The sequence below is a fragment of the Hyaena hyaena genome, unplaced genomic scaffold (genome assembly GCF_003009895.1).
Source record: "Hyaena hyaena isolate Hyena2069 unplaced genomic scaffold, ASM300989v1 scaffold_221, whole genome shotgun sequence".
In the NCBI taxonomy this organism is placed as follows: domain Eukaryota; kingdom Metazoa; phylum Chordata; class Mammalia; order Carnivora; family Hyaenidae; genus Hyaena; species Hyaena hyaena.
Window position 1 is genome coordinate 836,188 of NW_024080853.1, and position 27,387 is coordinate 863,574.

The 27,387-nt window shown below is 41.9% G+C and overlaps 1 pseudogene; it reads right to left on the reverse strand.

The window, feature by feature from the left end:
- LOC120239034 overlaps window positions 1–26,532 on the reverse strand; it is a 37,382-nt pseudogene extending 10,850 nt beyond the window's left edge.
- Window positions 26,533–27,387: the final 855 nt, after the last annotated feature.

Below are 27,387 nucleotides of genomic sequence, written 5' to 3' on the forward strand. Positions count from 1 at the left end.
AGAATTGGCAAATCTATGGAGACAGACAGTAGTAATTAGCAGCTGCCTCGGCCTGGGGGTAGGTGGGTGAGAGGGAAGACATTGAGTGCCGGCTGAGGTATATGGGGTTGCATTTTGCGGTGATGAAAATGTTTTAAAATCAGATTTTTGTGATAGTGGCACAATTTGAAGAAAACTAAAAATCACCGAACTGTGCACTTTAAATGGATGCATTTTACAGCCTGAGAAGAGTATGTCAATAAATCTATTTTTTAAAATTGCACAGGAGCTCACAGCTCTATACGGTGTGTTTTTGCCATCAATGCGCCTGTCTCATTCCGTTTTCAGTGTTCTGGTGTGATGTGATCTGGCTGTCACTCTGTAAAAGAGCTCTTCAATGACGTATCCTAAAGGCCTCTCCACAGATAATACCAAAATCTCATTTCACTTTTAATTTTTATTACATTTTTAAATGTTTGTTTATTTTTGAGAGAGACAGAGACAAAGCATGAGTCGGGGAGGGGCAGAGAGAGACAGGGAAACACAGAATCTGAAGCAGGCTCCAGGTTCTGAGCCGCCACGCACAGAGCCCGATGAGGGGCTGGAACTCACCAACCTTGAGATCATGACCTGAGCTGAAGTCAGATGCGTAACAGACTGACCCATCCAGGAGCCCCCAAAGTCTCATTTCAGCTAGCCCGCTTCCCCTGGCTAAGATGACAGGTTTCATGGTTGCAGCAAGCTCCAGTGGTGTGTCCCTCCTCCAGCCACTGTGATGAGCTGGGACAAGGGATAGACTGGACACAGTCCTTTTCTACAGGGAGCGCCTGGCCATGTGGGAATTCAGGCCTGCAGACAGGTACTGGGCAGAGCGCTGGCGCTGCTGTTCCCGGAGCGATAGGTGGCAGTGCAGAGGGGGAGGCACGGCTCTATTTGGAGGAACCAGATACGAGTCACTAAGAAACTAACTTTTGAGCCAGGGTTTGAGGAACCTGGGGCGGGGGGGGGGTAGAGTCTACACTGCTGGGTGTGAGGAAAGGACATTGCTGGGGCTATTTTTCCCCCTCCTCTCCTCACCTCTAGTGGTTTATTTTCTCCGCTCAAGGCTCTCCGCCAATGGACTCACTACAATATTGCAGATCCATGTAGTTTGGGGGAGGATTGCAGGGCCTGCCACGCAGTGAAGTGAATCTTGAGCCGGGTCCTGGCTGCTTCCGCGGTCCGCTCAGGTACTTAGATTTGTGTAACCTCTAGCCCTCAGGTAAATGCTGGTGGCAGCTTTAACTTCCAGCCCATTTTTACTGTTGGGACAGCCCTACCCCAGCCCCTGAGTTTTAAGAAGCAAGTCTGGCTCCAGGTCCCTCCTTTTGAACAAGGTGCTTTTAGTCTCTCTGATTCCACGGGACCTAAAATTTCTGGCTGTTTGGCTTGCTCTGGAAACAGAGCCCGGCTGGTCTGAGGTTTTCTTCCTGCATGTCACTTTGCCATTCTTCTCTACTTCATGCCCTCAGAGGTGTTACTTTTGTTTTCGAGTCTGACAATGTTATTTTGGTTTTCTATTTATGTTTTCATGCCATTTCTAAGTGTTTGAACATAAAGGGTGGGGAGGCAAGGAAAACAAAGTGTGCCCTTTGACTATCTACCCCAGTCAGGAGTTGATGCGCTGGTAAGTGAAGGCTAGTGATCTAGGATAGATTGGATACCTAGGTAAGTTACCAAGATAAGTTACAACATAATCAGTGACCTAAAAGAAAGAGTATTAATTTTATGACTTGCTCTCTGATTAAAGAATTCCAGGGTTAGGGTGCCTGGGTGGCTCAGTCAGTTGAGCGATCCACTTCGGTTCAGGTCATGATCTCACAGTTCGTGGGTTCAAGCCCCAAGGCGGGCTCTGTGTTGACAGCTCAGAGCTTGGACCCTGTTTGGGATTCTGTGTCTCCCTCTCTCTCTGTCCCTTCCTGCCCACACTCTATCTCTGTCTCTGTCTCTGTCTCTCAAAAAATAAATAAATAACGTCACTCATCATCAGGGAAATACAAATCAAAACCAAACTGAGATACCACCTCACACCAGTCAGAGTGGCTAAAATGAGCAAATCAGAGGACTCTAGATGCTGGCGAGTATGTGGAGAAACGGGCACCCTCCTACACTGTTGGTGGGAATGCAAACTGGTGCAGCCCTTCTGGAAAACAGTGTGGAGGTTCCTCAAAAAATTAATAATAGAACTCCCGTATGACCCTGCAATAGCACTGGTAGGAATTTACCCAAGGGATACAGAAATGCTGATGCATAGGAGCACATATACCCCAATAGCAGCACTTTTAACAATAGCCAAATCATGGAAAGAGCCTAAGTGTCCATCAACAGACGAATGGATCAAGAAGATGTGGTTTATCTATACCATGGAATACTACAGGGCAATGAGAAACAATGAAATCTGGCCATGTGTAGCAACATGGATGGACCTTGAGGGTGTTATGCTGAGCGAAATAAGTCAGGCAAAGAAAGACAGATATCATATGTTTTCACTCATATGTGGAACAGAGAAACTTAACAGAGGACCATAGGGGAGGGGAAGGGGAAAAAACAGTTAAGGAGAGGAAGAGAGGCAAACCATAAAAGACTCTTAAATACTGAGAACAAACTGAGGGTTGATGGTGGTGAGGGAGAGGTGAAAATGGTTGATGGGCATGGAGGAGGGCACTTGTTGGGATAAGCACTGGGTGTTATATGGAAACTAACTTGACAATAAACTATAAAAAATAAACATAAAAAAATAAAAATGGGAGGGGGGTCGTCTGGGGAGCTCAGTCAGTTAAGCATTCAACTTTGGCTCAGGACATGATCTCACAGTTTGTGGGTTCAAGCCCTGCATTGGGCTCTGCGCTGACAACTAGAAACCTGGAGCCTGCTTCAGCTTACGTGTCTCCCTCTCTCTGAGTCTCCCCCACTCACACTGTTTCCCTCTAAAATAAACACTAAAAAAAAAAAAAANAAAAAAAAAAAAAAAAAAAAAAAAAAAGAATTCCAAGGTCAAATACCTTTGGGAAATGCTGCATAGTATACTCTATTCATAGAGATTTGAAGTGAATATTAGTATATTAAAGGCTCTGAAAGGTCCTGTAATAAATAAACTGCTTTGTCTTTATTTAATCTGGTACTTCTCAAATTTTTTTGACCATGTAACAATTTTTCCCATAAAACCCACTAACAGCTCATGACACTTTGGCAAATACTGGCCCCCCCAAATCCTCTTATTATTAGCATTTAATGATAGTGTTTACATAGTTTCTTGAAGACATAGAAAGAAGTGGACACTATATGAATTAGAATGAAGTTTAGAGATTCAAAAGGCTCAAGGCCCATTTAGAGTCATTTGGTTCCTCTATTCACTCTGAATACATTTCTAACAGTGTCTCAGATTCCGGACATGGTTTATTCTGGAATTGCTTCTTCAACGGTTAGAAGTCTTCCAGGGACGTCTTTGCATGGCAGCTCTGTCCTGCTTCAGTCGCTGTGTGCCTCGGCTTGTAGGACAGCTGGTTACTCTGTTTGTCTCTGGTGGTGCCTGCTTTTCACCATGAGCGACTGTAGGAAACACACAGATTTCTCCTTAGTTCCCCAGTGGGTTCCAGACAAAAGTGAACTCTCCAGCAAGATGGGGGATGTTTAACACAGTCCATTTCCGAGAAAGCACTTAGCTTTTTGCCCAAATGTGGACTCGGCAATACCCAGTGCATGATGGGAACGTGGGGTTTGCTTGCTAGTTCTCTGCTGTTGGTTCACCCCTTCTCCATGTCCATTCCTAACCTGAAGGATCTTTCAACATTTCCTGGGAGTTAAAGATAAGGAGTAAGGTACTTCTGCTCACCATGCTGTCAGGAAATGCTTTCTGTTCAATTGTTTATTTCCTCTGCTGGCCACCGTGTTTATAAGGATAGAAGCTTTGTCTCATTTCCCTTATTTCTTCCACGACAGGCACAGATGGTAATCCATAGTAGCTGCCCAATAAATAAATGTAATGTGAATGAATGCTTTCCATAGGGGTTAAAATGATTTTTGAATAATTTCAAACTTTTCAAAAAGTACATGAATCAGACAGTGACCATTACTGAAGATTTGAAATTGTAGTTTCTCCCCAAATAGTTAGATGATAGGGATCAGTTATTTTTTCAATGTTTATTTAGTTTTATTTTGAGAGAGAGAGAGAGAGAGAGAGAGAGCAAGCACAGAGGAAGGCAGAGAGAGAGGGAGACAAAGAATCCCAAGCAGGCTCCTCACTGTCAGTGCATAGACTGATGCAGGGCTTTGATCTCACAAACCATGGGATCATGACCTGAGCCAAGATCAAGAGTCTGATGCTTAACCAACTGAGCCACCCAGGAGCCCCCCTTTTTTCTTTTCTTTTTTTCTTTTCTCTTCTTTTCTTTTCTTTCTTTTCTCTTCTATTCTCTTTTCTTTTCTTCTCTTATTTTATTTTATTTTTGAGAGAGAGAGAGAGGAGAGAGAATGCATGAAAAGGGGAGGGAGAGAGAACCTCAAGCAGGCTCCATGCCCAGCGCAGAGCCTGACTTGGGGCTCCATCTCATAACTGTGACATCATGACCTGAGCCGAGATTGAGAGTTGGTCACTTAACAGACTGAACCACCCAGGCACCCTGACAGGGATTGATTCTTGGGTCCATTTCTCCCCAGGTTCTTCTCTTCTCTCCTCACAACCACCAGCTTTTTCTTTTGAAAAAACTGTGAACTGTAGACAGGTTGAAAGAATAATTATAGTAAATACCTGGAACACTGTCACCTGGAGTCCCCCAAAATTATCATTATTATATGCAAGAAAATTACCATTGATAACTAACATATTTGAGACGTGGTCCTTAGTATAATTTCCCTCATTGCCTCCCTCCCCCAATTCTTTATAACTTTTTTGTTTCACTCAAGAGTCCACCAGGGATCTTGCATTGCATTTGATGATGGAGGCTCTGCCACCGGGAGCCGCAGGGCAAGGGACAGCAGCTCCTCCTTACTGGGCTGGGCCAGCTAACCACTTAGGGTGCTATTTTATTATCTAGTGTAACTCACCAGGTGCCTCTCCCCAGTTTGTGCCTCACACTGACACATAAACTATGACCGGGCCTTCCTGTGCTTTCAACATGTTAGAGATTTTAATGAAATCATTTTTAACGATTTCCTAAGAGACATCCTAAGAGAAATAATTCCTACCCAGCCAAAACAATAATGACCTCAACATCCCAGATTTTATTTTCTTGTGTAGAAGGAGTCTAAAATTAGCATGCTTCCCATTAGCCCTCCCCTCTGTCATCTGGCATTTGTTCTCATGGTAGAAAATGGCTGCCAGAACTTTAGCCATCACATCTGTGTTCCAGGCAGTAGGACTTAGAAAGGGGAACAGAACGTTTGGTCCCCTTGTAAACAGGAGACTCCCTGGAAACAGCACCTGATGCTTCTTACAATCTCAATGCCGAAAACACCCAAAAAACAACCCCCCCCAACCCAAAGTAGTCACATGACCATAGCTATCTGCAAGGGAGACTAAAAAATGTAATCTTGGCCAGGTGGTAATGTGCCTTGCAAAAAATTAGGGTTATGTTACCAAAGAGAAACTGGGTTTTGAGTGACAGCTAGCAGTCTCTGTCATATCTCCCTTATGGGGTGGAGGTGTAGGTCTTTAGCTTAGTTTAAAGAAAGATTACAAATTATTGTTCCATAGAACCCATATTGGCCTAGGCTGGTTCTGGTTCCTTGGGGAAGATGCAGTAATTTTTTTGGGTACTTACATTTCCTATTTTATTTGACAATATTAGGTCTAGGGTGAGTAAATATGTATTAATCTATTTTGAATAAAAATTCTTGATCATTTCATTAAAACCATAATAATTTACTTAAGCATGGTTGAAAGAGCATGGACCAGACCCGGGTTTGCCACACGCCTGCTATGAGGGTCAAATGGTACATGTGAAAGTGCTCAATAACTAGTCAACAAATAGCAACTGCTTGCCGGCCTCCCTGTCTTCCTTTCTTCCCTTCTTCCTCCCTTCCTCCCATCAGGATTCTATGTCTTGGCAGAGAGTCTTCGTTAAGATGTGCTACTTTCCAATTACTTTTTGAAGCCAACTGTGTCTGGCTAAATTGAAAAGGATCTTTAGCTGTGGCCTGGGGACCATTGCTGACTTGCACACATCCCTGGGTGAGGCTGCCTAGGTCTAGAGTTTTAAGTAGGGCACTGCTTATGTGAGGGGGGAGTTTCAGCAACAGCTTAGAATAAACATACCCTCTTTTTTTTTTTTTTTTTTAAACATAGCAAACTTTCAGCTACAGAGACATGGCGATAGGTTCAGTGAATGATTGGGGTCTTCTGTGCCTCTGACTTTCCATAAAGTACACAGTCTTTCAGAGGCAGACCCACAGAAGGCCAAGGAACATCGTCTTTAGCTCTGGACAATTCCCATCTCAGCTGTTTCTTAGGAAACTGCTGCCTGAATCATGTAAGTCGCTGAGAACAAAGAGTAGAAAGGGAAGGTTTTTTTGTAAAACATCTGTACAGCGTCCACTTTAAGCGGGAATGAGGAGTGGTGGGGAAAATTAACGGTTGTTTTGACAGCCTGACTCTTTAAGCTGAAACACTAAAAGTACGTTTCACATCGTTAAATACAACTTCTCTTCCTTACTCAAAGTTGAGATGTAATAATGGTTGATTATTATGTACAGGCTACTTTATTTGACTCTTTCTCCGTAGTTCACATGGGGAATACTAATCACAGATGGTTTTTGAGGCCTGGGTGGAATGACTTTGGTCTTTTTAATAGGTTTGACATTAAATTGGTGAAAGTACTGCTAAAATGTTGACAGCTTCATAGCATATTAGAGGTATTTATTATCTTCGGGAATTTCAGGGGATAAACGTATGAGTGATTTTGGGGACTACCTCCTTATCGAGATGCCTTTTAAATGGAGGGATAGATTCTTGATTCACTGGGTGGTAAATGTGGAGAACCAGAGTGGTGGGGTGGATAGAGCTTTGGATTTAGAGTTGGACCACGTGGTTCAAGCCCTGCCATGGATGGTGGAGTGAACTTGATGAGGGTCACTATGAGATTCATGATAAGTAATTTTGGGTGTCAGGCATTGACTCTGGTGTTTCAGCTATCCTTTATTATTTAATTCTGATTCTAGGAGGTGTTTTTACTTTACTCTCAGAAAGGTTTTGTTAATCTCACAGTTAGATCTATCTGGCATATTCCCCTGTGCTGTGTGTCTTCACATAGGACACTTGATGCCATTTTGTCACTGTGAAGACAAAATCCACACACAAAATATAGATGAGTAGAAAGTGAGAAGTAGCTTAGGCCCATGATGATACTGTAGAACGGCAGTCCCAACCTTGGACTGAAGAGCCCTGGACTTCTCGTAATGTGAGGCACACAATTCTCTATGTGTTTCAGTTCTCTATGTGTTCATAGAGTTCAATTCTCTATGTGTTCTCTTAGTCGGGTTTCTGTTATTCGTGGCTAAATACATTTCTATCTGATCCTGCCTCTCCTCCCATAAATCGTGTGTGGGGACAGCTCAGAAAAAGGGGCAGATTCGGCAAACTTTCACGTAACACAGGTTGCATATAAAAAAACACGTTTTGCTCTCCCTATCACTTCCTTTTCTTAAATGGTTGCTTGACATGTGTTTGTTATAACAGAATTAAGGAATTATGTTCAGAAAACAGAACGCTTTTTTTCATTGCTATATGTTTGATGATTTCTTCACTTGTAAGGTTTTTTCCTGCTTCTCACAATTTGGTGAAAATTAAAGATGACATCTTCCTTAGAGATTAGCCGCTCGTTGCTCCATTTATGACAAAAATCATTTAAAGATGAAAATTATTAAGTTATTTTATCTGACATACTCTATTTGCTGAACAATTTGAGAACTTGAATCAAACGGTAGCTTTTTCTGGTCCTAAGTGAACAAGGTGACCTACAGCTTTAAAGGTTATCGAATTTTTAAAAAATCATTGAAATTATCCTTAGAGATCTATAGATTAAAAGAGACTTTGTGGAAATATCGACCGGTTGCAATCTAGAGACCTTATTTGGATACTGACTTGAACAAGCAATGTATTAAACATATTTATGAAACATTGAAACAATAGTAGAATGTTAGTGATTTTTATGGAATTACCATTATATTTTAGGTGTGGTGGCAATACTGAGGTATTTTGAAGCCTTTATTTTTTAGAGATATATACTGAACTATCTATAGACAAGACATCTTGGATTTGTCCGTGAGTTCCTGATGGCCATGAGGCTCTGGGTGATGAGGTTCATTGTCCGAGTCTCTCAGCTGTTGTGTACATTTGTCATTTCCTATAATAACAATACAAAAACAAGCAAACAAAAGCAATTAGAGAAATGATGGCATTACACAGGAAAAATGAATTGGGGGGGGTTCCATATGGTCTGTCTCAATAACAAGTAGAAAGATTGAAAAATCAACAACTCTCTGGGAGCCGTAAAAGAGGTGATGAAACAGGGCAAATGGCTGCCTTCAAGAGCGGCAGCAAAAACATAGAATAACAATTTACTGACCAGAGACTCAGAAACTTCCAACGGGAACCAGTGCCAGGGTAGGCAGGCCGCAACTGTTAATTGGACAATTGCTGGAACCTACATGTGGACAGGTGAGAATTTTCTCTCTCTCTCTCTCCCTTTATATATATATATATATATAAATTTACCTCCAGGAGTTGTTCAGGATCTCAAAGTAAATATCAAAGGAAAATCCCCTCATGCTTTTGAAATACACCAGAGCACTCTGTCCTAGAATTTCCCCAGGTCTTCCAAGAATGGTCTAATAGAAAACATCATTAAATGAAACAAAAACGGTGAGAAATAGAATGAATAACACTTGTAAAAGAAATCGACCCACAGAACTATTTTCTTAATTTTCTTACCTAGTCTTCTCTAGCCATCCTCTTTCACACAGCAGGCTGTGGTGGAGAAAGAAAAATTTAAACACCTGTGACCATTCAAGTTCAGAGACATTGGCTTACTGAAGACTGAGACTTAATCATAGGGCTATAGAATGCTTCCCTTCTGTGTATACCTCACCACCACATTGCTAAAGGCCTCCTTACAGCAGTTCCTTTTATGTGGCACAACATGTCTGGCTATCAAGGAAAATATTATAAAACATACCAAAAAGCAAAAAGCTCACAATTTGAATAGACAGAGCAAGCATCAGAACCAGACATGGCAAGGATGTTGGAATTATCAGCCCTAAAATATAAAACAACTATGACTAATATGGATAAAGTAGATAGTATAGAAGAAAATTTGGGAAATGTAGGTAGAGAGATGGAAATCCAAAGAAAGAACCAAAAATATATACTAGAGATAAAAAAAAAAAAACCCACTATAAAAGAAATGAAGAATGCTTTTGATGGGCTTACTAGTAGACTGCACATGACTGAGGAAAAAATTTCTGAGCATGAGGATATCTGAATAGAAACTATCCAAACTAAAAAACAAAGATGTGAAACAAGTCTGAAAAAAACAGAATATCCAAAGACTGTGGAGCAAGTATAAGAGTGTAACATGCAGGTAATGGGAATACTGGAGAAGAGAGAAGGAAACAGAACAAGTATTTGAAATATAATGATTGATAATCTCCCTAAATTAATGTCAGACATCAAACCACAGATCCAAGGAGCTCAGAGAACACCAAGCATGATAAATGCCCCCCAAATTACACCTAGGTGTATCATTTTAAAACTACAGGAAATCAAAGATAAAGTGCTGAAAGAAGGCAGAGGAAAAAAACACCTTAACTAGAGAGGAATGAAGATGAGAATTATAGCTGACTTCTCCTCAGAAACTATAGTAACAAGAGAGAAAAAGCGACCAACATAGAATCTTGCATTCTTCAAAAGTGAAGGAGAAATAAACTCTTTTCAGACAAACAAAAATCTAGGAATTTGTTGCCAGTAGACCTGCCTTGAAAGGAATGTTAAAAGAAATTCTTTAGAGGGAAGGAAAATAACATAGGTCAGAAACTCAGATCTACATAAAGGAAGGAAGAGCATCAAAGAAGGATTAAGTCAGGGTAAAATAAAACTCTTGTTTTTCTTATTCTTAACTTATCTCTCAGATAATAGTTTGCTCAAAATAATAATACTAATATTTATTTATTTATTTATTTAATGTTTTATTTATTTCTAGGAGAGAGAGAGAAAGAGACAGCGTGAGCAGGGGAGGGTCAGAGAGAGAGGGAGACACAGACTCTGAAACAGGCTCCAGGCTCTGAGCTGGCAGTCAGCACAGAGCCCGACGTGGGGCTCAAACCCACGAACCGCAAGATCATGACCCAAGCGAAAGTCGGACGCTTAACCGACTAAGCCACCCAGGCGCCCCTAATATTTATAATTATATATGCTTATATGTAGTGAAATGAATGACAATGGCACAAGGGACGGGAGAGAGGAATAAAAATTATTTTTGTGAGCATAAGTTACTCACACTACTCATGAAATGATATAGTATTATTGAAAGTGGACTTCTATGAGTTGTAAATGTATGTTGCAGACTGGGATATCACTCCTCTGTTTCTCCTTTGTGCTTACACTATTATCATACAATATGTCTAATACCAGTTGTAAGAGTTTTCCACACATCAAACAATTTTAAGACACCAGCTGGCTGTCCTCCAATTTAATTAAATCTGACACCAACATGAGTTAGTCTAGAAAATACAGGTTAAGGGCTCAGTCCCACAAGACTGCCTTCCATTGTGGTGCCAACCTCAAGTAGAGGTCCCCAGGTCATCCACAACTTCTGCTGACTTCACTGCAAATTGGAGGTTTCTATGACCTCATCCTTGGATTCAGTCATTTGCTAGAACAGCCCATAGTAGAACTCAGGGAAGCACTTGCTTATGTTTACCAGTTTATATTGTATACTAAATATGTTTATGTTCTTCAGTTTCCATTGTATAATAAAGGCTATGATAAAGGATACGGATAAACAGCCAGATGAAGGAATACATAGGGTGAATTCTGAGGGAGCTCTTGTTTCTGTGAAGCTGGGCTGTACCACCCTCCTGACACATAAATATGTTCACCAACCTGAGAGCTCACTGAACCCTGTACTTTTGACATTTTAATGGAGGTTTTATCATGTGGGCATGATGGATCAGTAACTCAATCTCCAGTACCTCTAACCTTTCCCACAGGATGAGGGATGGAGCTGGAAGTTCTGAGCTTTTGTCATGGCTTGATCTTTCTGGTGACCAGCTCCCATCCCAGAGCTGGGACCGAGAGCATCATTAGAACAAAAAACATTCTTATCACCAGGGAAGTTCTAAGAAATTTAGGAGCTTGGTGTCACGTATTCCTATCATAACTAAATAAATGGAGAGATATTCCATGTTCATGGTTAGAAAGATTCAACATTGTCAAAATGTCAGTTCTTTCCAACTTGTTCTATAAATTCAAAGAAGCCCCAATCAAAACCTTAGGAAGTTATTTTGTAAATAATGACAACTGATTCTAAAGCTTATATGAAGAGGCAAAAGATCCAGAAGAGCAAACACAAGATTGAAGAAGGAAAATCAATTTGGAGAACTGATGTTGCATGCTTTCAAGATTTACTATAAAGTTACAGAAATCAAATCAGTGTGATAGACAGATCAATGGAACAGAATAGAGAGTTTGGCAATAGACCCACATAAATACAGTCAACTGATCTTTGACAAAGAAGCCAAGGCAATACAATGAAGCAAAGATAGTCTCTTTGACAAATGGTGCTCAACAACTAGACCTCCATATACAAATAAATGAATCTAGACATAGACCTTACAACTCAAAGTCACCAAACCTAAATATAAAATACAAAGCTATAGAACTCCTAAAAGAAAACACAGGAGAAAATTTAGATAACCTCAGGTATGGTAATGACTTTTTATTAATTAATTAATTTTATTTTATTTTAAAAATTTGTAATGCTTATTAATTTTGAGAAAAAGAGAGAAAGAGAGAGCAAGGGAGGTGCAGAGAGAGAGGGAGACACAGAATCCAAAGCAGGCTCCAGGCTCTCAGCTGTCTGCACAGAGTGCATTTGTGGGACTGGAACTCATGAACCACGAGATCATGACCTGAGCTGAAGTCAGATGCTCTGACTTTCTAGATACAATACCAAAGACAATATCTATGAAAGAAATAATTGATAAGATGCACTTCATTAAAATAAAAAACTTCTGCCCTGTGATAAGTAATGGCAAGAGAATCAGAAGACAAGCTAGAGACTGGGAGAAATTATTTGCAAAAGACACATCTGATACAGGGCTGGTGGGAAGGGACGAATAGGCAAAGCACAGAGGATTTTTAGGGTGGTGCAAACAGTTAGTATGATATTATAATAATACGTCATTATATATTTGTCCAAACACATAGAATGTATAAGAACAAAGTGAACTCTAATATGGATGTATGGACTATGGACTTAGGGTGATTATGATGTGCCAGTGTAAGCTCATCAAATGTAACAAATATTTCACTCTGGTGAGGGATGTTGATAATGGGGGAAGCTGTGCATGTGTCAAAATAGGGGGATTTGGGAAATCTCTGTACCTTCCTCTCCATTTTGCTATGAACCTAAAACTTCTGTTAAAAAAAATTTTTTTAAGGACTGAATAGACCGGTCAGAAATGCAATTCACTTATTAAAAAAAAGAATCACAGTTTTCTTCATTAGAGTCTTCATATAGCTAACCCAACCTCAAAAGACCTCTCATGTGACGCTTCTTACATTATAGCTGGTATTCTCATTTTCCAGTTTCTGGACTTCCATTTCAGTGATGCTTTCTATCGTTTATCAGATACCCAGCATTTATAGTCCTGTGTTGTCAGTTATTATTTAATGTCTATATATTTCATCTCAACTAAATTAAAGCCTTCCAGAAGGTAGGGACTTTTCCCTTATCCTTATTTTTAAAAAAAACAACAACCAAAAACCAAAAAAACCCAACTCTTTCTCCATGACTATGGTGGGTCTTAGATAAGAGGGGTATTCAGAAAAATATTCCTTCATTTGGTGGCCAGCTTTGATTGTTTTGTAAGGCTTACATGATTACTTACATCTTATTGAATATCTGCTATGTGCTAAATGATTTTTTAACACATTATCTCTAATCTTGAAAGGCCACTGGAAAAGGAGGTATTACAATTATGAAACAGATGGGTAAACTTAGACTTAGTGAGGTTAAAAACAGTTTGTGCAAAAGCACGGAGGTAGAAGCCAGCAGAACTGTGCTTCTAACCCAGGTATGGCTCTCTGCAAAGACCTAGCTCCTTGCACTGAATACAGAAGATGCCAATATCCTGGGAACTCCGAAAGGCAAAGGTGGGTGGGGGGTGGGGTGGGGGTGGGAGTGGGTTCAGAGGAAAATTGAAGGGAGCTGCCTGTTAGAATGCATTTCCTTCCAAACTAGTTGTGTATAGGTGCCCTGGAGGCCAGAGGAAATACTAGCTGGAAGGGAAAAGCCCATCCCACCAAATCCGGGGTGTCTCAGAACTTTGCACTCAGTGGTGTGATCTGGAGGCTGAGCTCCCGGAAGGCTGCTGCGGATCTCTAAGTGTTTCCTTCTGAAATCCCTACCACCTCCATCAGACAAAGGCAGGTACTTGAGCTATTTTAAAGTGAAATAGCTCTGTTCTTGAAAAAGAAAAACACCTGCCTGGAGGATCCAGGAGAGGCTGTTTCACAGCACATGGCTTCATTGCCCCCAAATCACATTAAAGCTGCCCTCAAACGGTCTCCCCTCCTTCTCTTGTCATGTCTATGCTGCACTATACTCAACCTCTCTCCCCACACCACCCTCTTCCCTGCCAACCCATCCCCAGGCTAGGACCCATTTTCCAAATATGCAATCTTGGGGCCCAGCCTCCTTAAAAGAGAGGAGAGAGAAAATGGTAAATAGCATATTTATAGTTGAATATTTTTATTCTACTGTAATTCAAACAATACAGAAGTGCCAAGTAAAATATTAATATTTATTCCTCCCCTCTTCTCCCTCAATGCTACTCAACAGATTTCAAAGACCACCCAGAAAAGATGGCCGTCTAAATTCTCCTGTATTCAACAGTAATCATTGATTTCTAGATCTGCTTATAGTTTAAGCAGAAACAGGGAAAACTGACCTTTCAAAGATGTCAGATATATGTGCTCCTTGTTCTAGGAATGGAGATTGATCTTTTGTTTAGGGAAACAAAACCTTTCCATGGGCCTTTTTGAAAATGCAGAGCCAAGGTCCAGAGCCCAGTCCGCAGGGGGAGGTTGAGACTAAGCATCACTAAGTTGCTTTGCATGATAAAAAGATGTCCTTAGTAAGTGGAGAATGATATGACCTTGAACTCCTTAAGAGTCTTTGAAAATATGGGGAAGCCACTGAGTTGGAAGCCTACTATCCCAGAAGATGAAGGCTTGACTCATTCTCTGGATGTTGCAGGAAAGGGTGGCCCTGGAAGGCTGGAGAACTGGGGGCCAGTCAAAGCAGCTGCTCTAACTGCGATTGTTATATACATTCTTTTGCACCTTGGTATTTCCCCTTAGCATTTCTATCTGAGACATCTTCCCTGGCCATGCTTAGTGAGTTTATCACAACTTCTCAGTGGTGGTGAGTGAAGTAGTCGTCCCAAATACACAGGGTAGCTCATTAGTAGATGAAAATAAATGGATATCACTGGGCAGGGAAGTGAATTAACTTTGCTTCAAATGTAAATGTTCCTGCAGGAGCTGGAAGTGCATTTTAATGACCTTCCTATGGCCAAATATAAACCATATCAGCAGACCAGCACTTGTCTCCTTTTCTAGACTTTAATTTCCTCCTTTGAACAGAGGGACAATGAGACATCTGATTCGGAACAGAATGTGTTGCATGGCTGTTAAATTAAATGTGCAGGGACAAGATTGAGGCTTTAAAAATGTGTGCCCAATTTTTCCATCAACAGGAGATCTCTGCGAAATCTCCTGACTCAATGAAGGCTCCTGTTGTTGGATTATCAGATGCCCTGGGCCCTCAGGAAATGAAAGGACTTGAGGTTGGTTGCTGTCTGTTTGTTTCTGGGCCCCACCCTGACACCCTTGGCTGCCCTCTGGACCCTCTCTTCCTCAGTTTCCCCCCTTTTGTACATACTTGGCTTTCTCCCAAGTCCTGTTCTCAGCACATGTGGGCTCTCCAGAAACACTCCCCCACTGTCCTCATTCCTGAGACTCCACTTAGTTACGAACAGAAGATTCACCTGGGAATTTAGGACTTGGGCTTGAGCCTTGTCTCTACCTTTCAAGCTGCTTTATCCTCTGCTTTGTCCAGCTGGGAAGTGGATTAATAGTAGGTTGTGACACCCCTAGAAGGGTGATGGGTGATAGTGTATGTGGTCTCACTTGCTAAGCTTTTTTTTTTTTTTTTTCCTAGGGGAGAGAGAGAGAGAGAGAGAGAGACAGTGTGAGCAGGGGAGGGTCAGAGAGAGAGGAAATCACAGACTGAAACAGGCTCCAGGCTCTGAGCTGGCCGTCAGCACAGAGCCCGACGCGGGGCTCGAACCCACGAACCACGAGATCATGACCTAAGCGAAAGTCGGACGCTTAACCGACTAAGCCACTCAGGCGCCCCACTTGAAAGATTTTTAAAAGGCCCCAATCAAACGTTTTGNAACAGGCTCCAGGCTCTGAGCTGGCCGTCAGCACAGAGCCCGACGCGGGGCTCGAACCCACGAACCACGAGATCATGACCTAAGCGAAAGTCGGATGCTTAACCGACTGAGCGACCCAGGCGCCCCTCACTTGCCCTTTTGAGAGCTGTAGAAGGGCAAGGCAGTGGGCAATAGCAAAGCACCTCCATTTACAGCTCCTGTCATCATGGCGATGACTTCACAAAATACCCCTTCTGGGCCTTGGATAGATAAGTAAGAAATGTTCTTTTAGAGATTCAGAAAGCACTTAACCCCATAGAATATTGGATGTGGCAAGACTCTTGGAAACCATCAAGGCTCTAGTCCCAACATCTCATTTTCACATGGACAAATGAAGGCAGTAGCCGTTTGGGGGCAAAATATGTCTCAGATGGCTTGGCACACAGTGCCAGGCTCTCCCCTCCATCCATGATGCCATCTTCACCCTGTGGCTGGTGGGGCCTCAGCGAAAGGTACGCAGCCTTAGCTGACTCTCCTAATAGGATTTTCCTCAGGCTAAGTCAAGTGCTGTCATGGCCACCCCGCACTTACAAAATGGGTTGTTTTTAAGGTGTTTACTAGGAAAAAGTGTTGAGGTGAGGGAACAGAGTGTTGGCTGAAGCTCTGCCTCTCCTCCCTATTAACCTTAGAGACTTCGATCAGCAAAGTGAGAAAGGTCAAGACTAGGCAAGGCTGTGATGAAGGACAAATTGGTCTTTGGGGTCTCATCCAAATGTTTTGCTTTCTTTCTAATTTTGGTGCCTTCTCTTCCTTTATCCACCCCCAACTCCACTCCGTGTTATGCTGGTGCTCTGAGGCAGCTTTTGAGAAATTCCTATGGATTTGTCCAAAGATTCAGTACCCCATCATCCATCTTTCTGGGACTCTGCTGAGGAAGATAGTGTTCTGAACTCTTACTGAGAAAATAAAGGAGAATCACGGCCGAATGTCTTTATGGGTCCTCATGATAATGTCGTATACCTCTCTCGTGATTTTTTTTTTATTGTAAAACAGTGTAATGATAATAGTAAATGGGGAAAAAAAGTCCACCACTGTTTCAGCCTCTAACATGCCAACTGTTTTCATTCTTGAGTTCCCTGCTAGTTTTGTCCATATGCTACATGTTTTACAGAGTAATAACTCATAGCACATCTATAATTCAGCCCTTTGCTTTAGTAGTACCATTATATTAGTTTGCCTTAGATTTCAGAACCACTGTATTTAATGATCAATAATATTTCACACTATGGTTATATTATGATTTATTTAACCATTCTCCCCTCCCCCTCTTTTTTGGATATGTTGGTTATTTCTATTTTTCTCCATTATCAGCAACCTTGAAAATAGATACCTTGCATTCTTTTCTCCTTTTGAAGGATTTCCAAAGGATACATTCCAAAGAATTGAATTGAGTCAAAGGCTAAGAACAATTTTAGGAATATGCAATTTACTTAACAAACATGTTATGAGGATCTGCTGTGGTATGTCTTGAATCCTTACAGATGGAAGTTGTAGAGCCTGCCTTCAGTGAACTCAGCATCTAGCAGCAAAAAAAAAAAAAAAAAAAAGACATCTGTTATAATAATTACCCCCATTAAGTGCCTGTTCAGTGCCAGAAACTATGCTGCCAGGTGTTTACATATATTATTTTTATTTCACGATATCACAAAGGATAGCACTCTTGCATTCTTATTTGGCAGATGAGAAAACTGAGCTTCAGAGAAGTTAAGTAACTTGTCCAAGATCACACAGCCCAAGAGACCAAGGTGGGGTTTCCTTTTTTTTTTTCTTATTAAAAAGTTTTTTTAAATGCTTATTTATTTTTGAGAGAGACAGAGTGTGAGTGGGGGAAGGGCAGAGAGAGAGACACACACACAGAATCTGAAGCAGGCTGCAGGGCCTGAGCTGTCAGCACAGAGCTCAACATGGGGCTCAAACTTACCAACTGTGTCCTAAGCTGAAGTCGGATGCTTAACTGACTGAGCCACCCAGGTGTCCCTGAGCTGGGGTTTCAAAGCAATGTCTCCCTGACTTCAAAGCTCATGGGCGTCTCTTCAAGTTACCCAGTCCCTCTTCATATACAGGTATTTGCTAAATTGTTTCCCCCAGTGTGCGATGTTGTAGCAATATTTGCTCAACAGTGTGAGACTGTGTTTCATTTCTACCAACAGTATAAGGTGTAATTCTTTTCCCAACCAATTTTGTAGGTTTTTTAAATGTAAAAGCATAAAATTACTATGCTTAAAAATTTTTTTTTTGTTTATTTTTGAGAGACAGAATGCAAGAACGGGAAGGAGCAGGGAGAGAGGGAGACACAGAATCTGAAGCAGGCTCCAGGTTCTGAACTGTCAGCACGGAGCCTGATATGCGGCTTGAACCCAGGAACTGCAGCATCATGACCTGAGCTGAATCCAGACACTCAACGGACTGAGCCACCCAGGAACCCTTATTAAGCTTTTAAACAGTAACTGTATTTGACTAATACAGTGCTTCAAACAGAATGGAAAGGCTCACCCTCAATTCTTGCTCTGGAAGCTGTCGCTTATTCTAGGGTTTCACCTTGACAAGGGCAGAACTCATTCACGTGGTTTCTCTAACTCTTCCCAGATAATGTCTTCACCCCTACCGTAAGGGGATTTGTGGGATGTGCTCAATCATTATCAGATTTCAGAGGCTATGAAACTCATCGATTTATCAGATATTCCAGGGTGTGTAAGCTGCATCACAATACATTTTGTTTGAAATAACTTTTGTTATGTCTGGGATTATAGTCATTGTAGATAAATCATGTAATCAAAGAAGCCAAAGTAGAAAAAGAGCAGCCATAATTCCATCTCTGAGATACAGTATCACTGTGTGTATCTTGTGCTGTGTCTCCTATATATATGATCTTTCCATACTAAGTTTCCTATGAACTGGTTTCTGCAATCAAAATACTGCAGGTACGTCTCCCCAAGTCATTGAAGATACTTCGATAGCACTTTTTAAATGGCTTTGTGGTGTTTTGTTCTGGCATAATGTACCAAATCAATTCTCTATTATTGGAAATTTTAGATGGATTTCATCTTTTTGCTACAGTGCTGCAATGAACAGTCTTATAGTTAAATCTCTTATCCACATGTACAGTTGCTTTTTTAGGTTAGATTCCGATAAATGTAATTACTGGATCAGAAGGCATGTCGTTCTGAAAGGGCTTTTATCAGTATTGATATGTTATCTGACACAAAGACTATATCAATTTACACTTCCCAAACTACTGGACAATACTACACAGTACTTAATTTTGTTCCCTCCACCTTCTTAAACCTCTACATGACCTCATTTTAATTTTAACTTGTATTTCTCCAGTTAAAGTGATATTGAATATTTTTTCATGCATTGGTTAGCAAAACACATTTTTATTTTATTTTATTTATTTTATTTTATTTATTTTATTTTATTTTGTTTTGTTTTGTTTTATTTTATTTTAGAGAGAGAGAGAGAGAGCGTGAGTGAGGAGCAGAGAGAAAGAGAAAATCCCAGATCCCAGGAAGGGTAGAGAAAGAGAGAGAGAGTGAGTGAGAGAGTGGTGGGGCTCACCCGAAGCAGGGCTTGTGTTACCTGAAGTGGGGCTAGTGGTCACTCGTTGTGAGGCTACTGGTCACCTGAAGTGGCGCTTGAGCTCACTAGATGTGGAACTTGAACTTGCAAACCATGAAATCATGACCTGAGTCGACATCAGATGCTTAAAGACTGAGCCACCTAGGTGCCCCAAAGCACACTTGTTTTAAATGCATGTTTGATCAAATGCCTGCTTCTAACTTAACGTGTTTGGTTCGGCTAGCCTTGTTGCACCATAAAACCTGGAAGCTTCCATTCTAACAGGTGTCCATTCTAGAGGTGTTTAGGAACATGGCAGCCATGGTGAGCACCTTGCAGAGAAAAAGATAACGGGAAGAGATTTTTCTGGAAGTAGGATTTTAATGTGCTGCTATGGCTGGAATAAAATTATTGTTGAATGAAAAAAATGGTGAGAGTTATAAAGGGTCTCATGTTTAACCTAAAAGACCTTGGGCAGCTGTGGATTCTTGAGCGCAGTGTAGATACCAACTATTACACACGCGAGGGGCAGGTGCTGGGGAGTTATTCACATACCATTTCTATTTGTTGGTGCTTAAAACTGGCAATCTGTTGCCAAATGTTACTTCCTCCTCCTCTGGAGAGTCGCACATTTTAATTAGTCAAGGAGGGAGTGGGATGTTCTGTTGCCCGCCTGATGACAAGTCTTGGCTAAGAAAGGAAATCAGTAGAAACATTAAGGCCATTTAAGTAGAGTTGCCTCTGTTTCCGGAAATGAAATCTCTCAAGGAAGTCTTAGTATGACAAGACTGTAATAAGGACTTCATATTTTACTTATACTTATTTCAGTAAACATCTTTAGAATTATGAACCAGAGGCAGATAACACCAGAGTTTACAGTTACATATGATAAAATAATATCAGCACAATCGGTGTGTTTAGTATGCAACACTAAAACCTAATATTTAAGGCAATACTTGCTATGAAAGCTGAAGTTCTGACATGCCTCCATCTTCTCAGCACTAGTGGTATTTTCAAGATACCCAACTTTAACACTTGCTCTTTCACTTATTTATTTATTTGTTCAGAAGATAGTTTTTAGTGCCCAATTTATGCCAGAGATGATACTAAACAGCGAAGGGAGTACGATATGGTTGCAGTCCAACAGGAAATTATATCTGCAGAAGACTGCCAGACAGTCAAACAGCTGTAATATAAAACACGAAACAAATGCTGAGAAAGAGAAACAAAGTATAAAGTAGGTCTAAAGGGGGAAAATCACTGCATGAGAAAGTCACCTTGATACGTCATTTCCTGTATTATGAGTATAGGTGAGTCCAACAACTTAAAACACACAACTCCAGTCGTGTTGTTAAAGGTGGTTATCTCTGCAGGGTGGGCTGATAGGCAGAAGACAGGCACCTTTCCTTGCCCTGCACCTCTGAAGCAGTCCTGGCCTTTAGCCCCAGTCTGTGTGCACAGAAGTATCTGGCCTTCCAGGGTGCTGAATGTCGGTGTGCCGGGGCAGTGAGTATTATGAGGCCTTATTTCTGAGCTTAGCCTCATTGGATCGTAAGGAATTCTTCTGTTTCCTAGGTTTTGACAAATTTAGTTATACCCCAATACCCCAATTCAGAGGCGTTAGACTATGTGAAGACCAATATGGACTCAGGAGTCTTGGAAGTGGCAGAATGCCAGGAGGTGAGAGTCACCCCTGGTATCTTCTTGGCAGTTGTATACGTGGCTTGTCTCACACAAAGGTCTGCTCTCTGAGCACTGCCGACTTCTGGTTTACAACAGTGACTGTCTTGTGGATCACTTAAGAAAAGCTATTTTGTGGGGGCGCCTGGGTGGCTCAGTTGGTTAAGCAACTGACTCTTGATTTTAGCTCAGTTCATCATCTCTCATGGTTTGTCAGTTCAGGCCCCACATCAGGTTCTGCACTGACAGTGCAGAGCCTGCTTGGGATTCTCTCTCTCCCTCTCTCTGCTCCTCCGCTGTTCTCTCTCTCTCTCTCTCTCTCTCTCTCAATAAATAAATACGCTTTAAAAAAAAGAAAAGCTATTTTCTGTTTTTATTTGCATTAGAGATGAAATGTTATAAGCATTGAGTATTATATGTATAATTCATATGTTGGCCAGATGAAATCATTGTGTTCTATTCCAGTGATAATTATGTTTTCAGTGTAATTACTATGAAGAGAAGCCATAGCTTTTAAAAGATCATCAAAGGGGTCAGTGATCCCCAAAAGGCTGAGTTGAATTTCAGCCCAGGTAGAGGTGTCTGGGCACAAGTAGGGGAGGGTTTTCTGACAGATGGGACACTGCTCAAAAGCTCTGTAATCACACCAATATGACATCTATGGATCTTCCAGTTCTGCTCTGTGCGAGCTTCTGAAGAAATGCCATGTGCGTTCTGTTTTGCTGCTTGTGAATATTGCCCATATTTTCTTTTATTAGTTTGGACAATATGAAATTGCTGTTATTTGACTTTTTTTTTTTAATGTTTTTTTTTTAAATTTTTTTTTTTATTTCCAGGAGAGAGAGAGACAGCGTGAGCAGGGGAGGGTCAGAGAGAGAGGGAGTCACAGACTGAAACAGGCTTCAGGCTCCGAGCTGGCAGTCAGCACAGAGCCCGACGCGGGCTCGAACCCACGAACCGCGAGATCATGACCTAAGCGAAAGTCGGACGCTTAACCGACTAAGCCACCTAGGCGCCCCTTGACTTTTTTTTAAGTACAAAAACCTAAATGCAAATGGTTCATTCAGTCCAATATCAAAAGCCAAGTATTTAGTTTGAGCCATTTTGAGAAGTAAAATGGAAGTTGCTCTTAAGTGCATTTGTGACTTTACCACCTTCTCTCAGGACCACAAAGCCAAACAGCTGAGTCACAACAACAACCAACTCTCTCTCTGTTAAGGAACTCAGTGGTTGACTCTTAAGGACAAGACTATAACCATGAGAAGATGAGTTCTGTGCCGCAGGCCCAGCTAGAACAGATGCCAGGGTGAAGAGGAGAAAATGATTTCACGTCCAAACCTTACTGGTTGTGCTATAGGAATGTAACATGCAATGGCTGGGAAAAGCTCCGTATACTTTATTTGACGTTAGTCTGGCCCTTCACACAAGCACTTTGTATAGTTTATAGCCCCGCAACTTGACAGGTGAGGGGAAACAGGAGTGAGGAGTTGAGAAATGCTACACCATTGATTTAGGAGCCAGAACGTCATTCCTTTGAATAAAAGGATAAAGGGCCTGCCGTTCTTTCACCTGGAAAAGAGAAGAATTGGCAGTGATTTAGCAGCTGTCTTATATTTAAGGCACTACTGGGACCACTGCCATGGTTTTCCACCTCACAGAGGCCTGAAAAAAGCGAAATAGATTTCATCCACAGGCGGGGATGGCTTCCTGGTCATTATGGCAACAAATACAGACAGTGCTATGTGACCTTGCAAATGATCTTTTCCCAAGCAACTGTGGAATCTTGACATCATCCTTTCAAGTTTTCATCTCTGGTTCGTCTTTATCTCTAACCAGTAAGAACGGGTGTCTCAGAGTGAGTCCTTAGGAATTAGGAACATGCCCGAGGGAAAGAGTTTAGGGTGGGGGCAGGGACCTTTATGTTGTCTGAAACTGAATAGTGCTTGAGCCAAGGTCAGTCCTGGCTGTGGTAGAATCCCATAACCTCTCTGGATCTTTTCCCACTTGTGGATGAAAGGTGAATCAGGAAAAAAATACCATCATCATATAATTGATTGAGATGAAATCCAGGGGACATAAAATTAACCATTTTTAAGTGAATAATTGAATGGATTTAGTGCACTCACAATATTGTACATGCACCACCTCTCTCTAGTTTCAAAGCATTCCCATTAATCCAAAGTAAAATCATTTACCCATTTAGTAGTTTCTCCCCATTGTCTCTTCCCCCAGTCCCTGGAAGCCACCTAATCTGAATTCATTTCTATAGATTTGTCTATTCTGGATATTTCATACAAATGGAATCATGCAATATGTGGCTTCTGTGCCTACCTTCTTTCACTTAGCATAATGTTTTCAAGCTTCATCAACATTGAAGCCTATAGCAGTACTTTATTCCTGAATAATATTCCATTACATATTTTTAAATTTTATTTATTTATTTTGAGAGAGAGAGGGAGAGGGAAGAAGAGAGAGAGAGATTGAGAGCACAAGCAGGGGAGGGCAGAATAGGAGAGACAGAATCCCTCAACAACAAAAAAGACAAACAACCCAATTTTTTAAATGGGCAAAGGACTTGAATAGACACTTCTCCAAAGAAGATATACAAAAGACCACCACCACCACCACCACCAACACAAACAAACCACGAAAAGATCTATGCCATTAGCCATTAAGGAAATGCAAATCAAAACCACCCACTGCAGACCCAGTATGATGGCTGCGAGCAAAAAGTCAAATAGTGACCAGTGTGAGGAGGGTGTGGAGAAACTGGAATCCTAGTGAATTACTGATGGGAACGTGACTGGCTCAGCCCCTGCGGAGAATAGTCTGGTAGCACCTCAAAAAGTTAAACAGAATTGCTATATGACCCCATAATTCAACTGCTAGATTGAATTAAGTACTTCATTCCTGAATTCCATTGCATATTTTTAAATTTTATTTATTTATTTTGAGAGAGAGACAGAGAGAGAGAAAGAGAGAGAGAGAGAGAGATTGAAAGCACAAGCAGGGGAGGGCAGAACAGGAGAGAGAAAATCCCAAGTAGGCTCCATACCATCAGTGCAGAGCTTGATGCAGGACTCAAACTCATGAACTGTGAGGTCATGACCTGAGCCGAGATCAAGAGTCACCAACTTAACCAACTGAGTCACCCAGGTGCCCCTATTCCATTGCATATTTTTGTCACAATTTTGCTTATCCATTCATCAGCTGATGGGCATTTGGGCTATTTCTACCTTTTGGTGATTGTAGACAGTGTTGCTATAAACATGAATGCACACATACCTGTTGGAGCACCCGTTTTCAGTTTTGGGGGTACATACCTAGCAGTTGAATTGTGGTGTCATATAGTAATTCTATGTGTAACTTTTTGAGGTGTTGCCAGACTATTCTCCACAGGGGCTGAGCCAGTCACATTCCCATCAGTAATCCACTAGGATTCCAGTTTCTCCACACCCTCCTCAACACTGGTCACTATTTGACATTTTGCTACCAGCCATCATAGTGGGTCTGCAGTGGCTGGTTTTGATTTGCATTTCCTTAATGGCTAATGGCAAAGATCTTTTCATGTTTTGTTTGTTTGTTTTGTTTGTGTTGTTGGTGTTGTTGGCCTTTTGTATATCTTCTTTGGTGAAATGTCTATTCAAGTCCTTTGCCCATTTTAAAAATTGGGTTGTTTATATTTTTGTTGTTGAGTGATCTATTTCTCTATGTATGGTAGTCTAATTCTCCTTCAGGATTTTTAGAGGATATTAAGATTTCTTCCCTTTGTCATGGATGCAAAATATAGCATACAGAAAAAGCAGCCAGAGACTTTGTGTTCAAAGACAGATTCATGGCCTCCTCACCTCTCCCTTCCTAGATATTGACTCTAGAGGTCTGGAAGGAATTTGAATCTGAAAATGCTAAGGATTTGCATTTTCAACCGACTCCCAGGTGATGCCGAGGCTGTCGGCCCATGGACCACCCTTTGAGCAGTACTACTAAGATAGGTTTTTGAGTGGTTGCCCCATCCCCAAATATTGTTCTGAGACCCCCTCTTATTTTTTTCAGAACAATAGTTTCCTGTGCCCATATATATACTCCATGACTGCTTCCCTCAGCCACAGACTGCTAGACTGCAAGGGCATGCCTGACCAAAGCTGGACCAGTCATATTTTCTCTCTTGGGAATTTGTAATTGGGACTCTGAGATACTAGTCAATTTACTACCGGTCTCAGGAATGGAATTGTGTAGGGGCTGTGGTGTGGCCACCCTCTGTCATGTGCTTGTAGAGAAGTTACAAAGGTGATGTGGAGCCCCTGTATGTGTTTCACCCAGCCGCTCCTGATACTAACAGCAAATAATGTATATTTGTCAAAATTAAGAAATTAATATTGGTACAACTATTAACTAAATTTCAGACTTTATTTGGACTTTTACCAGTTTTTACAGTAAATTATTACCCTTGTTTTTGGTTCCAGGATCCAGTCCAGGGTACCTCGCTGAATTTAGTTATCACATCTCCTTAGTCTCTTGGGGTTTCTGACAGTTTCCCAGATGTCCCTTGTTTGTCCGGACCTCAGCAGTTTTGAGGAGTGCTGACCAGACAGTATGTAGAATAATCTCAATTTGATTTTGCCTGATATTTTTCTTATGGACAAACTGAGGTTAGTGGTTTCTGGGAAGAATTCTGTAGAGGTAAAGTCTCCTCCTCCTCATTTCATATCAGTGTGTGGAATGTGTGTGTGTGTGATGATGATATCTACAAGCTTTTTTGAATGAAATGGTGTGCGCTCTGCAGTGTGATACCCTTGTGACTTCCCTGCACCCAACCTTCAATAACACTCATGGAAACTGGTAAAGGGTTATAGTCACTAGTGTAGGGTCAAGACAGAAGCAGACAGCATGACCATGGGGAGGATGATGTCTAGGTACAGAAGGACGTAAGTAAGAAAAAGAAGCATGCATCAAGTTTCAAATGTTCTGTGATACACACATATGTGTTGTGTATATAATAATACATGGGTTGACTACAAAGAAAAAGGCGAGGGTGATTGACAAAACCTCAGTCTTTGCCTGGCCTTCACCTCACTGCACTCTTGGTGTAAGACTGTGGTCCCTTCCTGAGTCAGCGTCCATTACCCTAGGATGTGCCATGTGGTTTGTTCCTGAAGGTCAGAAACAAAGTCCCTTCCCCTGTGCCACCACCCTTCGCCTGCATGACACTGCAGCTTTCCAAAGAGCCATTTCTCAGCCCCTGGGACTCTCTCCTTGCCAGCAAGCTGCGGAGGCTCCTCCTGGTGGTAATCACTGGGTTGCTTTGCCTAACTCCACCGCTGGTGACAGGGCCATGGCTTCAGTTGTAAGCTGGCCTGTTGTTTCCTGCCTCCTTGCACGTGCACAGCAATGACAAGGCAAGATTTCTTGGCTCCCCTCCCCCCGATGGCAGCCCCACTCCTCTGCGCCCAGGCTGGGCCATTCCCCCTGGGGAGCTGCAGCTGGATGTCTCTGCTCTTCACTGCGAGGAGAGAATACGTCCAATCCTGCAGGACCTCCCACGGTGGCAGGAAACGGCATGTTGCCCACTTCTCCAGATCTCCCCCCAAACTAGGTTGGCTCTTCTCTGGAGTGGAAAACAATGCCTTCAGTTACTTCTAAAGGGATGCGTTTAAAATTATATGTATTTCTAGATCTGCAAATTTATGACCCGATGAATAAGTTGAACAAGTGGAAAACAGAATTAATATACTGAAAACACGGTATAATTATGAAAATAGGCAGTTTCTAGGATAATCACCCACGCCCCACGAGGATGCAGGCAGCTGCGGCAGCAAAACAGAGAAGACAGGCAGTGCTGGAGAGAGTCTTCCCCTCAGGCCCCCACGCAGACTGTCCCCCACTCCTTCTCCGCTCATCACGTCTCGCTCAACTTCAACAAGCCCCTTCAACCTGTCCAGCCCTTTGGAAAGGAGGGAACAGATAATCGCCCTGCATCTTCCCTTGGGACTCTGAGTCCTTCAACTTTTCTGGACATCTCCATGGGGAGTATCGGGAAGTGGTGTGGCAGGGCTGGAAGATGAGATTTGACTGTTACCACAGCTAGTTCTTCCTTGATGAGTGAAGAGCAGAGCCCCTAATAACACAGTTTTTTCGACCTTGGCAAAGGAGAGAAACCTTTGAGAAAAATGTCCCAGCTCAGTCAAATGCTCTGTTAAAGTGGCCATGAGGTGGGCTCAGGACTTGCTCTTGACTTGGTGAGCTTGGCTCAGACTGGAAAACCTACCTCCTTCTCCCTTTTGATTTCTCTAGGCCTTTCTCCTGCCTCTTTTGCCCCCTCGTCGTCACCCTAGACCTGCAGATGGCCCTCTCAAGCATTTCTCTCCCTGCAGGTGGCACTCAGGACATGTGAGCAGGATGGTTGTCCCAATGAAA